At 35.0% G+C, this 12,463-nt stretch overlaps 1 long non-coding RNA gene across 1 annotated transcript; it reads right to left on the bottom strand.

Annotated features, from left to right (window-relative positions):
- Nucleotides 1-726: 726 nt before the first annotated feature.
- LOC147032099 (uncharacterized) lies at nucleotides 727-11,666 on the bottom strand. Its single transcript, XR_015055032.1, has 3 exons — nucleotides 10,395-11,666; nucleotides 2,811-2,920; nucleotides 727-2,624 (listed from the first exon to the last, which is right to left on the bottom strand). It is a non-coding gene; the product is annotated as an uncharacterized LOC147032099 (long non-coding RNA).
- Nucleotides 11,667-12,463: the final 797 nt, after the last annotated feature.

Here is a 12,463-nt window from a genome sequence, read left to right as displayed (position 1 = left end):
TAAGCAAATTTAAAATATTCTCATTTGTACTATACAAGAACCTTGATTTATGAAAGTTTTTTTCCAGAAGCAGATTTACCCACAAGATTTATAATAATAGTTGTCATTTATATATGTAATTGTTTATAAAATAAAAAATATATCCCTAAATATCTCATCTTGTTTCACAATATATTGATATTTTTCAGTCGTGTGCTTCATATAATCCCCAAATTCCTTTTTACTACATAATGTAGAACAATTGTCTCTCCAAAAATTGTTTATATCTATTGAATTTACTTGAATAAAATAAAAGTATTAGCATTGTTTCTTATTGAGCGACAAGGGAGTTGAAAGTATGATTGACGAAGATAAATACAATTACAAGAAGAATGTCTCCCTCTTGTGTAGTAGCTATCCATTACCGTTTGGTTTCTCTCATTAACACAATCATCAAAGATAACGAGGTTCTTTTTTGATTTGGGGAGATGGTATATCATCCATATTATCACCAAGAATACAAGTTATTGTCTGATTTCTTTTTATATCTCTGTGTATCACAAAATAGTTGTATTATATCTTCAATGTTCTAATAATTTAGTTTGTTTTGAAGTTTAAATAAACCAATTATATCTTATTTTTGAAGACCAACATTAAAACCTCGTGAGAGTATTTGATACTCAGGTTGAAAACTTGACTTTGTGAAAATTATTAAATTATCATAATATAAAAAGTTGGGAGTAAGGAGCCATCTTTAAAAGTAAGCAGGTTTTTTCCACATCCACTTGATAGTCGGCAGGCCAAGACCCTCAAAAAAACTTTTGATGGCATTTTTTGTTCAAAGCTGGCAACCATGCGAGATAATATCATTATCGTAAAAGGTTTCAGAAACACCCGGTTGCCAAAATGGCATTTGACCTTGAAGGTCAAATTTGGAGGTCAAATTTTGTGTTTTCCCTCTTTTGTCATGTGCTTTCAACAAATGTAAGGTTTGGCAAGAAACATTGAGGAATTACAGAGATACTCTTGTTTTAATTTGCAAAAAAATAGGTAATTGTGAAGGAAATTAGGATTTAAAATGCTCGTTACTCCATTATGGATCGGAATACACACAAAGTAAAGACTTGTTCCTTTAACGTCACTTCTTCCTGAAAATAATTCAGTTTCTTCATCAAGAAGGCACGACAATGGCTGAACATAATTTTCCCGTGTCCCATTACCTTTGCCAATTAATGTTGCTGTTGAAATCCTTAAGATTGATCCAGACCATGACCACTGCCTGCCGTGTTAAGGCATCCATCTGCATCACAACCGCATTCAGGTATACATGGTTTCCCCTTTCGATGACAAAATAACTTTTTCCCCTTCGACAGTGCAAACACTATGTCATTAGCGATATTAAAGATTCTTTGCTTTGTTGCGGTATGTCCCATATCCTCCTGTTGATCAGCATCAGTTTCCAGCATGTCAGTCCCGCCAAAGAGGACAGACAGAAACAGATATAAGCTATCTGGAACAATGGCTTCCACTGCATCTGCTGTTAGACCCCTCCATGCTGTATCATGACCAGGCATACGTTCTAAGTCGGCTCGGAGTCGAAGTGCAGAGTGGACGATTTCCTGCAGCTCATTGAGTGAAGGGAGCTGTAGTTCGGATGTCATGGATGTATCATCACTGTCATCTTTTCCCTCAGAGATATCTGACAGGGCACTGGCAATAACATACTGAGATTTGTCACTGGGATAATGAAGGAGTGGTCCATTTCAATTGCGTGGTCTTATAAAGGAACCTTCATCACCAATAACCTTCTGTAATGCAGTTTAGAACATCTGCCTTCTGGACAAGTAGCTGTCAGGGATGGCTTCCTCAGTTGCATTACATAGTTCTACATACTTCTCCCAAGCCTCTCTCATATCGCAAACATTACCAGCAGACAGGCCCACCAGTAAAGTGTCCCCCAGGTCATTCAGGATTGGATCTGAGCACAGAGAATGATGTGCTCTATTCTTTTTCAACCTTCGCTCGAATTCAACATAGCATTGTTTTGTGGTACTTCCCTTCTGCAGCTATTAAATCTATAACATTAGCCATCCTAACTGACATGACATAGTCCTCTTTCGACAGGTCAATGATGTTTTGTGACACGCTCATTTTCTTTATGCTGTGGAGGTCAGCCTTTCCTGATCGTTGGCAGAAGATACAGCGTTCCCAATCAACTGCAGCGTGCCTGTACTTTCGAGTTTCATAGGACAAACCTGCAGTCTGCTCATCGAACATCGCTTTAGTGGTATCATCTGCAAGTTCCTTGCTCCTTCGATGCCATAGTCGAGACAAGCGGCTCTCCGATGCGAAGTTGATGTAGCAGGTCTTGTGCCACTTCATTACTGCTCCAGCCAAGTCCTCATCTGGTATAGTCTTCAGTCAGTTGAAAGTAGCCAGGGACGCCCGATCCTTAAGTTGTGTCCTTTCAGTGGCAGCATGCTGGATCCTTTTCTTGCCGTCGTCAGAAGCCCCACTTAGCTTCTCAGTCTGGCTTTCTCCTTCCTGGCAGATAAGACAACTGGAGTATTCAACCATTGAACTGGTACTTCACTTCCGTTTAAGCCTGTCAATGGGAAGAACTTCATCACCATCCATTTTTGAGCCTGAAAGAGAACACACCACCATTCCCACACCAGACAGAAAAGCAAGGCAAAGCTGAGAGAAAGATAGCAAGACATACATGTAGTGTTACTGGAAGAAGGGAGTGCTTATGCTTATGTCACATATAGTTCGCACTAAACATGTCAAGTACATTTCAGGCAGGTGCGTGCATACATGTACCTACCCACCAAAAAGAGTTGAGTTGTGGTCTTGACAACAAATGGCACTTGATCTACACCTCAAGCTGTATTGGTGATATGTGTGCCCTTGAAAGTGTTTGTCTTGATCCATGCATGCCCTGGAAAGCGAAGCGGGAGGGTATATCTAGCGACATGTGCCTACTTAAGACTTAAACTGGTGTGTAAGGGAGAAGTTGACACATTACTGAGAGATAACACACTCACCTCTAACGAAATTTGAAGAGTTTGGAATTGAAACTATCCATTAAAAAAGTCAAATCTCGCCACGTGGCCATTTTCATGTGGGGGAGGAAAGCCTGTCATGGCAACACACCGGAAACATGTGATCGAGGCTTTGCGACACCATCGACGCCTATTAGTGATGCGGGAAAACGCCCGTGAGAAAATGGCTGCGCGGTGAAAGCGGACCTTTCCAATGGATAGTTGTATAACAAAATCGTCAAATTTTGTTAGAGTGTGTTATCTCTTCCTAGATATTGATGGACTTCAAACTAACACAGGCAAAGTTTCATGGCGATCACATTTGTAGTTTTTTATTTGAGAAGGGAAAACCCATTTCCTTAGGATTCTGAACGGACAGTATGTTATTTGTTTTTCCCCCTTGACCTTTTGACCTTCTATATGATTGTAAAATTATGCTAATTAGGTCAATTGCACTTTCAAGTCCCTGGGAAGGTGCTCCATAATGATTCTTGTACTTTATCTCAAAGTCAAGTCGATAAAAGTATCAGTCAGGAGAGGGTGCCCCAACTCCCTGAAAAACCAATGCATTAAAGAGAATTCAACATTTATATTCAAGGATTTCTTCACGTTTACCTATTAATATGGAATTTAAAACCCTTGTATTTCATCAATTCCTCAATAATTCATGCCAGACCTAACATTATTTGAAAGTACAAGGTAAAAGAGGAAAACACAATTTTTGACCTTATTTGACATTTTGACCTCCAAATTTGACCTTAAAGTTCAAATGCCATTTTGGCAACCAGGTGATTCTGAATGCCTGGACCATAGTGATACTTTCTAGCATGGTTTCCAGCTTTGAACAAAACATGCTATCAAAAGTTTTTTTAGGCATATTTCTTGGGCTTGGCCTGCCGACTATGAACCAACTATGAGACATCTTAATGAATTTGGAAGATTTTTATGGTTGTTAAATTATATCTTATTTTCCCAAATAGGTAAAAAAATCATTCATTTACATATTTTGAAAACAAGTTATTTAATTTATTATTGGCTTTTGAGAAACTCTATATTTTATCCTAAGTTCGGGTTTAATTTCAAGATAATCCATTATTTTATTTATACAATATCTTGTGTTGATATTTCCCTGAAAATGGCAATCGTGAATAATATATAACAACAATCCTTTGAACATTTCTGTAATACGTTCAGTTTCTTCCATTGTAAGGAAAGGTGTGTTATCACCCTCATACTTCACATTCATTTCTCGAATCAATCTTGTAAAGTAATTCATTTTTGGTGTAAATTTAAAAGAATTAAATTGCTTTTTATATTTTTTATTATCATTAATTAGAAGATAATCACAGAATATACATTGTTTATAGCAATATAGGCTTTTGACTCGATGTTTAATCCCCGTCTTTCACACGCAGGACAATTCTCAAATTTGTCATGTGGAGAATCAGGAAATTCAAGAGGCTCAAAATCTAGTAAACTATTCATATTTATAAAGTAAAACTTTACTTCAAATAAAATTCATCTTCAGTACCATCTTCGGTACTTTCATTAGTGCTTTCACAATCATCTATAAAACTACCTTCATAACTATCATTTGAACACAAACTCTCGATATCATAACTGTCTTCTGTTCCAACAGAGACACTATCATCACTCTCATAATCTTCAAAATCTTCAGTTGAATAATGACTCATATTTAATTAGTAGAAAAAACATTACCATCTATATCTATATACTTTTTTTCATTAACAGATTCAACTACTACATTTTTTATCTTAAAGGTAATTTTAAAATGGCCCTTAACTACTATTGAACGAAATGTAATTTCAGCTGATATATTAACATCCCTTATTTCATCAGGATTTACATCTTTAGGGTTGTTGAAAAAAATACAAATATCTCCTTGCATATTACAGATGGTCTTATCTTTTCTTTCTAAAGCTTCATCCATAAGGTTTTTATTTTTTGATACTTTTCTTGCTTCATTGCTTTTCCTAGTTTTGAATATATTGCCAGAAGGAGAGGAGAAACTTTTGTTAGAGATACCTTAATTGATGTTCTTCCACGTATACTAAAAGCCCTTCCACTGAAGGAAATTGAAGAACTCATATTATATTCATCATAATTGTTTTTATCCAATAGTTGTTATATTTGTCTTTATTCAAATTTACATCCTCGACATATCTCAGTATCTTTTACAAATGAAGAGATTTTTTGAAACTTTTCTTTTGTGTCTTGATACATTGTATTTATTAAGTGAAAAAGTTGGAGGATAAAATGGTTTTAAGCACAGATTCACCGATAAATTAAACAAAATTTTCATCAAGAAAATTTTATTTTAAGCAAAGTTTTGTAATATAAATATGGTGAATACACGGTACTGTGATGTTTGAAATCATGAATATAAATGTTATAAAAAACACATTCAAACCAACAAACACACATTCAATATTTTCAGACAAATATCTCCACTTGACCAAGAAACAAAACATTGTGATAGATGGGATAATGATATTCTTTAAAAAATTTTTTTATAATAAACACCTTCAATCACGCAAACACAAAGACAATGAAGAAAGGGAAGGTGGCACTAAATTCTCCATTGAAAATACTGATGGGCATTTTAAGGACATATAAAAATAAGATTGTTTCGCTTTCATGACCCTGGACCATCTTCAATCATGGAAGCTGTTGATATGGTTAAACAAAGGATTGAAACTATAATTAAAAACACATTAAGTGAAATGAAAACTTTTAAGTTTTATATGGGAGTAAAATTGAATATGGTAAGAGAAGGTGATGAAACTACTCCCTATATGAGGACCGACCCTCACTTTATCTAATCATTTCAAGATATTGTAAGATGTGATGTTTATGATGAACTCCAGAGACAAGAACAAGATGTTGATAACACTATCGTTGGTAGTGGATTTGCGATTACAAAAATAATCTTTTTAGATATACACATCTTAAAATCAGATCCTCTTCAAGCATCTTCTTATATTGATTTGCCAAAAGAGATAAAACTTATGAAAGCGATTGTTAATATTCAAAACAAAGATAATAAATGTGTTATATGGTCTGTCCTTGCTCACTTACATCCTCCACAATGGAATCCTGAAAGGGTTGAACATTATAAGAAATACGAGAATACATTAAATGTTAAAGATTTAAAGTTTCCAATGTCATTGGGAGATATTCCTAAATTTGAGAAAATGAATAATCTATCTGTTAATGTATATTGATTAACAGATACAAAGAAAGTTCAGATATTAAAAAGTTCAAACAACTATAAAAATGATGAAACACACATTGACCTTCTCTACTTTACTTCAAAGGAAAAATCACATTATGCTTTCATCAAAAATTTATCAACATTAACGAAATCATAACTACACAAGAGAAAATGTAAAAGGTATCCTTGCAAGAGATGTCTCAACTCCTTTCATACAAAAGAACGATTCAATCAACATTCAAAATATTGTAGTAATCATAAATCAACCCTAATCAATTTACCAAAAGCAGGCTCAAACATATCATTCAAAGATGTTAACAAATCTATAAAACATCCGTTTGTGATATATGTAGATTTTGAAAGTATCATTGAAAAGATAGATTCTGTTTGTCCAAATCCAAATAAATCATACACAAATAAATATCAAAAACATACTCCTTGTGGTTTCTGTTATTATATAAAATCATCTGTTGGTGATGAATACAAGTTAGAACTTTATAGAGGAGAAGATGCCTCAGGGGAATTTGTAAGACGATTGGAAAAAGACTGCATAAGACGAAGAGAAATAATGGTTAAAACCTATAAACCAATGTCATTAACAAAGGGAGAGAAAAAGGAATTTATAAAGAACAGTATCTGTCATATTTGTGAGGAGAAAATTGAGGGAGAGGTCAAAGTTAGGGATCATTGTCATCTTACTGGAAAATATAGAGGTCCAGCTCATTCCCGTTGTAATCTTAAGTACAAGCCCCCAAACTTTATTCCTGTCTATCTTCACAACAACGCTCACAATGACACACATCTGTATATAAATGAACTTTCAAAGACATCTGGAGATATTTCTGCCATTCCTAACACAGATCAAAAATACATCTCATTCACAAAAACAATTCATACATCCCCCAGAACCCATATCAGATTTCTTGACACATACAAGTTTATGGCAAGTCCATTATATAACTTAGCATCAAATATCAAAAACTTACCGAATCTTAAATCACATTTCTCAAATCAAGAAGAGATTGATCTCTTATCACAAAAGGGAATATATCCATATGACTACATGGATTCATTTGAGAAGTTTAAAGACACACAACTTCCTTCAAGGGAAGGTTTCTATCACAAGTTATATAAAACTCATATTTCCGATAGAGATTATACAAAAGCTAAAAAGGTTTGGGAGAAGTTTAATATAAAGAATTTTGGAGAATATCATGATTTGTATCTTAAAACTGATGTAGTTATTGGCTGATGTGTTTGAAACTTTTAGAACAGTCTGTGATAATAAAAATTCTTATGGATTAGACCCCACTCACTATTACACAGCCCCGTGTTTGGCTTGGAGTGCTATGTTAAAAATGACAAAACAGAATTTGGAATTAATCTGTGACATAGATATGCTTTTAATGATAGAGAAGGCTAAAAGAGGAGGAATATCTCAAGTATGTTCCAAGAGATATGCTAAAGCAAATAACAAATATCATCCTGATTATAATAAGAATGAGGACAACTCTTACCTGATGTATTATGATGCTAACAATTTGTATGGGTGGGCTATGTCCCAATCTTTACCTTATGGAAAACTTAAATGGGTTAAAGAAAAACATTATGTAAAAGTTTTACAAGACATTGTTGCCTCCTCTCAAAAATAATTGGATGCAGCTGAAGTGGATATTATTTTGAGGTTGATTTAAAATATCCAGAATAACTTCATCACAAACATAAAGGCCTATCTTATGCCCCTGTTAAAGAAAGTCCAAGAAAAGAATGGTTAAATGATTACCAACAGTCATTCAATATAAAAGGTACATCTCTAGAAAAATTACTTACTACATTAAATGATAAATAAATTTATGTTTTGCATCAAAGGAACTTGAGACAATATTTCTCTGCTGGGTTGAGAGTGAGGAAAATTCATAGGATTTTGAAATTTAAACAAAGTCATTGGTTAAAGAAGTATATTGATTTTAATACAAAAAGGAGATTAGAAGCAAAAACAGATTTTGAGAAGGACTTTTATAAATTAATGAATAATGCTTTATTTGGAAAGACTATGGAAAATGTTAGTAATCGACAAAACATAAGACTTGCTACATCTTGGAAACAGGCTTCAAAGTTAATTAATAGACCAAGTTTTGAGCGAACGGAGGTGTTTTCAGAGAACTTTTGTGCTATTCATTTGAAAAAAGAGAGTATTGAAATGGATAAACCTATTTATATAGGAACATCAATTCTTGACTTGTCAAAGTTGTTAATGTATGACTATTACTATAATAATTTAAAATCAAAGTAAAAGGATCATGTGTCATTGTTATATATGGATACAGATAGTTTTATATTAAAAATTAAGACAAGTGATGTATATGAGGATATGCTTGATAATATTGAATTATATGATACAAGTAATTATAAGTCAGGTGATGTGTTGTTTTCATGAAAGAATAAAAAGGTTATTGGTAAGTTTAAAGATGAATTGGGTGGGAAGGTCATGAGTGAATTTATAGGATTGAGATCAAAGTCTTATGCTTTTACGTGTATTGATAATAATAACATTGAAAGGCGTGATAAGAAGCTAAAGGTAATAATGAAAAATATAATCAAGGAAACAATAAACTTTAAACATTATTACAACTGTTTAACCTTAAAGAAGGGAAAGTGCAGAAAAATGAATACAATAAGAAGTTATAAACATCAATTATATACAGAAGAGATAAATAAGAAAGCATTAGGAGCTTTTGATGATAAAAGATATATTTTAGAGAATGGAATCAATAGTCTTCGGTTATAAGTATAAGTGTTAACATACTGGGTTGGGAATTTTAACAGGCTACCGCCGTCTTTTTACTGATTTATAAATGATAGAACCAAGCAATAACCAAACCAAAGAGTGGAGACGTAATCAGACTTGGTATTTAAATGGAAAACATAATGAATGTGAGAAATATCAAATAAGTCTTATTGAACAAATAACCAGGGTAAAAGTAGGTAAAACAAATAAGTGGATAAATTTAATTACAATTACGTTGGAGGATGTAAAGAAAAAAATTAATATCCTTGAATGGACTGAAAACTTTGATGGTTATCAATTGAACAATGGAAAAACTATTTACTACAATCTCAAAATGATATGTGGCTCAGGAGGTGGTCAAACAAGAGCATTGAGGGAAGTTTATCATTTCATTTCTGCACAACAAAGACATATAAACCAAGAACTAAGTTCCAAAGTAATCTTTGTGAATATACTCCATGGTGATGAATGTAATTGGAAAATTAAGTTATTCCCCAAAGTAGAACATGGGCAAATATTCATTGGTTCGCTCTTTGATTGGAATGAAAATATGAAAGGGAAGAAGTGCTTTAATCAGTCAGTCCCTATTTTACATTCGCTTGTATGGGAGGGGCAGAAATCAGTCTGCTTTTTGGGGATTTTGGGGTTTGGGTCAGAAAGTTTTTCCCTTTCCCCCCATTCATTTGAATAGCTGCCTCAGAACCACATTTATCCTCTACTGAGGTTGTTGTTGGTTCCTATCTCCACACATAGGTGGGTCTCAAGAGATGGAATGGAATGGAGACCCATCTCAATATGTGGTGTGTGTGTGTGTGTGTGTGTGTGTGTGTGTGTGTGTGTGTGTGTGTGTGTGTGTGTGTGTGTGTGTGTGTGTGTGTGTGTCCATGTGTGTGTCTGCCCAAGCATTTATTTTTATTGCCACTAAATGTATTCCCTCACCAATGTTACCCATACCTCTCTTCCTAAAAACTAACAACTAAAAGCTGAGTACAACTATAAAAAAGTGGTGTGTAAGTATATACATGTAAAAAGTAAAAAAAAACAAACGTACAAAAATAATGTGGATCAGAGCTGTGACACAGAACAGGACACAAGTAACAAAGGAAACAGTAGGAGAATGGGGAAACACCATCGAATGTAACTTCAAACAAAACTCAACATGTAAAACCTCAGAGTTTGACAACCATGCTAAAACGAAATAAGGTTCATAAAGTACTGTAGAATAATTAAAATACAGTAGAATATGAATCTTCCAACATGGCAAAGCATCACATTCTTTAAAAAAGTGTGTAGCAGGTGTTGAAACCCAGTTGTAACCAAGATGCTCTGAGGTGGAGAGTTTACTGACCTTCAAAGTAGAATGGATTTTGGGTGTTAGAGTTTCATGACATTTCCTTCATGCTAAGCCATGCCAAATCAAGTGTGGAAGAATGTTCATTGGAAATGGAAGAGAGCTGGTTGTGCCAATATTGACACGAGGACCTGGCAGACCAAAATTGTTGACAGATCATAGCAGAAGAATCTAAAAATATGGAAGGGCACAATATTACATCTATTGTCTACCAACGATTGATGCAAAGTGTTCGTGACAGCAACCGGGTCATACTTGGAGTCAATGTTACATCAACACCCCAGTAGAAAACTGAACAACGGCTGTTAAATAATAACTCTACAATTATTACCTCTGCCACAGAAGGTGGAGGACGTTATATTTTCATCGCTTTCTGTCTGTCTGTCTGTCTGCGTACAGGATATCTCAAAAAGTTGTGGACGGATCTGGAAGAAATTTTGTGGATTGGTTGGGTGTGTGACAAGGACGAACTGATTAGATTTTAGTGAAGATCCGGGTCTGGATCTGACGACTAGAATTTTTCAGTGATTCTTCACCATTGAGAGATGGGGCTAAACCGATATATAGCACGATATCTCAAAAAGTTGTGGACGGATTCAGATGAACCTTGGTGGACATTTTGGTTGTATGACAAGGAAGAATTGATTCAATTTTGGTGAAGATCCAGATCAGACTACTGCAATTTTTAAGTGATTCTTCACCTTTGAGAGATAGGGATAAAAATGATAGATGGAACGATATCTCAAAAAGTTATGAACGGATTTGGAGGAAACTTGGTGCACAGGTTGGGTGTGTCGCAAGGACGAATTGCTTGGGTTTTTGTGAAGGTCCGAATCCGGATCTGGATAAGCGAATTATTTAATTTTCTAAGTCATGCCTCACTATTGAGAGATCGGGCCAAAAACGATATAGTACTGTATAGCACGATATTTCGAAAAAGTATTGGGCCCGACATGTTCTCATGGATCAGGCATTACATGGCAGAGGTATGCGCTCTACTGGGTGCCCTTCTAGTGTTCTTACTGTGACAAAAGGTTTGGTAGTTTTATGTTAAGTTTGACCAACGTACCATTTCACAATGGATAACTTTTTCCAAAGGAACTTTGAGGCCTTCATCTGCTACAAACAAGCGACAGCAGATGATACAGCTGTGTTAAAGTCTCCTTTGAAAGCTGACATACTCTATGGATGCATCATCATTCCAAAGAAGCCAAGGGTTACACTTTGTTGCAGGATCCTATTTTGTTGGTAATTAAACTCGGAATAGTCAATTAAAAGTTGAGTATACTACACCTAACCAAACTTGGTGGTGTAATGGTTGGAGCCTGTGCTCCAATTGTGGGAGGTTGATGGTTCAAACCCTGGTTGATTCATACAACGACTTTAAAAATGGTATGTGCTGCTTCCTTGCTTGATGCTCAGTAATTAAAGGGATAGAGCATGGATAAGCAATGCTGGGAAGGCAATGACAAACCACCCAGTTTCACCCTTGCCAAGAAACTACTTTGACAGCACCAATGCTCTGTAAAGAGTATGGTAATTCAAATAGCAAAAAAGTATACATCCAAATTATTCTTTCATTCTCTACCTGTATATTATACATGGACAATAAATATAAGGTACAACCAGCTATATACAATGTGTAATATTTTAACTAGTAAATTCATACAATAATATCACAACAATAATTGTTACTCTTTATGTTAACGTCACAGGATTTGACAGAAGGGTGGAGTTTCAAGAAAATAAACTTCAGGCAGCAGCAATACAGTACAGCAGCTCAATACTGACATGTGATGCAAGTACAAGGTCTTTGTAGCAAAGCTACGAACCAGGGTGTCTCCAGGCCTAGTCCAAGCTCGATCCCCCCAACAATCCAAGGTCCCACTCATGCTATCTGACGCCAAACATCTAGTCTGCTTTGGGCAGAGTTTTCTGGGCAAGGGAAAGATTTGACTGGAAAGTTATGGTAATTCCAGGAACCAGCCAGAAAGCCACTAGTACAACCATTTCAGTGCAAAGAACATCAACAAACTGGGTTTTAAGCATAATATTGCAAAGTCGAT

This window comes from Eptatretus burgeri, chromosome 2 (assembly GCF_056783735.1).
Source record: "Eptatretus burgeri isolate ZD-2024b chromosome 2, Ebu_testis_v1, whole genome shotgun sequence".
NCBI classification, from domain to species: domain Eukaryota; kingdom Metazoa; phylum Chordata; class Myxini; order Myxiniformes; family Myxinidae; genus Eptatretus; species Eptatretus burgeri.
This window is presented reverse-complemented; position numbering and strand designations above follow the sequence as displayed.